The sequence below is a fragment of the Spermophilus citellus genome (genome assembly GCF_964194105.1).
Source record: "Spermophilus citellus genome assembly, contig: SCAFFOLD_184, whole genome shotgun sequence".
Classification (NCBI taxonomy): Eukaryota; Metazoa; Chordata; class Mammalia; order Rodentia; family Sciuridae; genus Spermophilus; species Spermophilus citellus.
The window spans coordinates 467,139-471,262 of record NW_027673117.1 but is presented as its reverse complement, the minus strand read 5'-3'; positions in this window follow the sequence as shown (position 1 = coordinate 471,262).

The window sequence follows — 4,124 nt, the reverse complement described above, 5'->3', positions numbered from 1 at the left end:
ACCCTCCTGCAGAATCTTACGGATTTCCCAGTAATGAGAGCTTGGGGTCTGCAGAGAAGTGCATGGGCTTTCTTATCCCTGAGGATGTCCACAGAACATAGGAGAGGAGAGTGTGGCTGTGGAGTCTCTAATCAAGACCTCCAGAGACCAATCAGGAAGCAGACCTGATTTTATTGTGCAGTTACCATGTATATGTACTCAGGCAGTGCCTAAGCAAAATATAGACAGCCACCAATACAATGTCTGCTTACTGTCCTTGCAGTGAACAATCAAAGAGTGGGACTGAAACACATGGCCTCGTGCCCAGAGCTGTGCCCATGGGGTAAGATGTTTGCCACTCACATGCCTAGCATGGGGAGTGGCCTGCCATACAGACACCCTTAACATATGCCCTGTATGCAGTACTTCATGCACCTGTCCCCACAGAGAAACACCTCTGGGGTTTCTTCTTTTCTTGACTTTAAAGAACAATTTCTCTTATAGTGGCCTTTCTCAGGAGAAACTTAAAATGATAGTAATATAAATATTATAGACGTAAGTGTGAATCCTGAGCTGTATTTTAAAACCCTGACAATTTACAAAAGCAAGCCATGGTTCTCATATCTACTTCTCAAAAAGAGCTGCCATTCATTAAGTCAAGTATTGCCCAGGGTTTGCTCATCATGTTACTGGAGGGTGTGTTTTGCAGCAGAGGTTCTGGGTGATGGTGTCCCCCGTTCTGAGGTGTCAGTAATTTCTCCCTAGTGCTCTTCATAGATTCTCAGCACATAAAGAGCCACAAGTAAGAGATTTCTGCCCAGGCTGACATCAGTCCCAAGACCACTTGCTTGAATCAAGACCAGTCCCAATTCTCCATCTCCCTTTTGTCTGTTAGTGAATACCAAGAGGACATGGGGAGGGTTGGCAGTAGTGGTAAAGCTGAGCTGTGAGATGAGGACCACCCCAGGCTGTAATTCTGCACAGGTGTTGTTAGGGGTGACAGATCCTATTTCCTCATCCCTTATGAACAGGATGGTGCTCACACTGCATATGGGAGAAGACATGTTTCTTCCTCTCACTTTCACCATGGAATGTGCCCACCCAGAGGACCCAAATAACCCTAACTTACAGTGGGGTGTCCTTCTCCTATAATTCTCTCTACTTCTGTCCTGACCACCAGCTCGTGTCCACTGCCTGAGCAGTCCTCACAAGATGGTTGCAACACAGATGATGGTGCATGTATCATAGAGCCACCCCTGACTTTATTGACAGCACCATATCTAACATGACTCCTTCCTGGATCCAGATACTATAGGGAGTCTTTACTATCAGCTCTAACAAACAAAACTTCTGATATTTTTTTAAATTTCTTTTTCATGTGTGATCTGTTTTTTCTCATCTCCTCACTTTGCCTTAACTTCTTCTTACCATCTGTGAATTCTTCAAATGTAACCTATTTCAGAAATCTGTGTTAGGTTCCCTGTGATTTGCATATCCTTCCACACAGAATGCCCACTCTAGGGGGCAGCTTGATTTCTCCAGTGCATAAAGGACATGAGTGCCCAGTACAATAGGGCATATGTGGACCAAGCTGGAAATACCACTCCGTAGACCCTTGTTTGAGGGGTGTTTCTCAGATTACCTCCCTGATGTCAGAGGGCTTGTGTTATGTCTCATGATCTCCTGGACTATGTTGTGCGAGGCATAATCTGCACAGCTGGGAAGGTACATAGCTCATGATTTCAGTCATCTATGAATCATTCCCATTCTCCAGGATGCTTCTTAACAACAATGGTACCTTAGCATGGACATTACTATAGATATTTCTTCACAACACTTCCATGGTACATTTACACAATTTTAATCATATATACTTGATGCACATCATTTAGTGATGATTGTGGTTCAAAACTGGAGCTAGCAGAATGACCAGACTGTGCTTTCTCCTGGCCACTACCTGTATGAAGATTAGTTCTCCTCATTATTGCATGAAATTGTGTCCCTTTGTTTGAAGCATACTCTCAGGAAAGGGTCTAAGTTTTTCCCAATACTGATATAGAAATTTATCATCAGAAAATAATTTACCAACAGTCTCAAGGCAATGAACAACCCATCCATGAGTTCTTGACTATTCCTGCAAATTCATGGCACCTGCACACTCCAGTTTGTATGACTGCAGTTTCCTCAGCTACATTGACCTTAAATTCATCCAATGGCCTGGAGACACACATGATTAAAACATGTCAGTTATTGAGTGTTAGAAAAATTGGATTGTGTAAGATTCAAATGTTTAAAATGAATCAAAGCAGATTTTGTGTGTTACAGAATAGTGATAGAATGCAGTTTTTGGTTTTAAATTTTACATTTTTTTTGTTGTTGAGACAAGGCAATTTTAAAACCTTCCTCCTTTCCTTTGTTCCACAGATTGAACCCAGGGCACTTAGTCATTAAATTATATCACCAGCCATTTTTTATATTGGAGGAAAATCTTGCTAAGTTACTGAATTTTGGCCTTGCAATCCTCTGACTCCTGAGCCAATGGGATTGCAGGTATTCAGCCTCACCTAAAACAATTTTTAAGTTATTTTTTTACATGATAGTATAGATCAAATTAAGCTTATACTATAAAAATATTTATATAATATTTGACTTACATAAAATAAATTCATAAGTATTCGCATATGCCATATATATATCACCAAAAAATAACTAAGGACTAGTGATTAAATGTGAACCCTAATATATTTGGGGGGCGTACCAGGGATTAAACTCATGGGCACTCAACCATTGAGCCACATCTCCACTCCTATTTTGTATTTTATTTAGCGACAGCATCTCACCAAGTTGCTCAGGGCCTTGCTGTTTCTGGATTTGAACTCACCATCCTCCAGTCTTAGCCTCCCAAGGCACTGGGATTATAGTTTACAATTTTTAAATTTATATTCTTTTTTATCTGGATTTACCATGGGAGACATTTTCTAGTGATTTTTCATATATCACAAATCCTGTATGTTTTCACTCATATGTTGAAGCTGAAAAAGTTGATCACAAAGAACCACAAATGAGAAAAGCTTTTAATATCTGTTTTAAGAGACAGTTGGCAAAGAGTGCCAAAAAGCAGTTAAGAGGGAAAAGTAACTCTTAGGTTTTAGAGCACATAGTTTGAATTGTACAAGTAATTATTAGACCTTGGACATTCTAAAAACAGTTCAGAGGTTTCAAACATCAAAATGATATTTTAGAAGGTAGAAATTGCACTGATTTGATCACTACACATGTCCAATTAAAACTCTGGAACCTATATGTGGATACCAATTACAAATTATACAATAATTAACACTTCAAGTCAAGTAGCAAAAATAAACAAGGATGGCTGAAAATACAAACCATGTCTCAATAGTAACCTTAAATGTTAGTGGCTTAACACACCAATCAAAAGAAATAGGCTAGTAGCCTGGATTTTAAAAATCCAACAATATTCTGCCTCCAGGAGACTCAGGAAAAGACAGACTGAAGGTGAAGGATTGGGTAAAAACATACCACTCTCATGAACCTTGAAAGCAAGTAGGGTCTCCATACGTATATCAAATAAAGTAGACTTAAGCCAAAGTTAATCAAAATAGATAAAGAAGAACATCTCATACTGCTCAAGGGAACCATACACCAACAAGACATAACAATCATAAATATATATGCCCCAAACAATGGCGCACCTATGTTCAAACAAACTCTTCTCAAGTTCAAGAGTCAAATTGACCACAACATGATCTGCGGTGACTTTAACACACCTCTTTCACCACTCGACAGATCTTCCAAACAAAAGTTGAATAAAGAGACTATAGAGCTCAATAACACAATTAGTAACTTAATTGACATATATAGAATATATATCAGACCAGAGGAGGAACCTTGGCACCGTGCCAGGCCAGACTGGAGGAGGAAGATTGACCTCATGCCAAGTGCTAGTCTGGAGGAAGTCCATCAACCCTTAAAACCCAAAATGAAACTTCTAATCATTTAATATTAACAGTTTTCCCATTTTGTTTCCATGATCTTTTTTGCATTTTACTTTCACCTTTACTTTTTACTTTGCAGTGAACCATTCTTTTGTTAATACTTTAATTTAGATTATTTTTCCTATATTT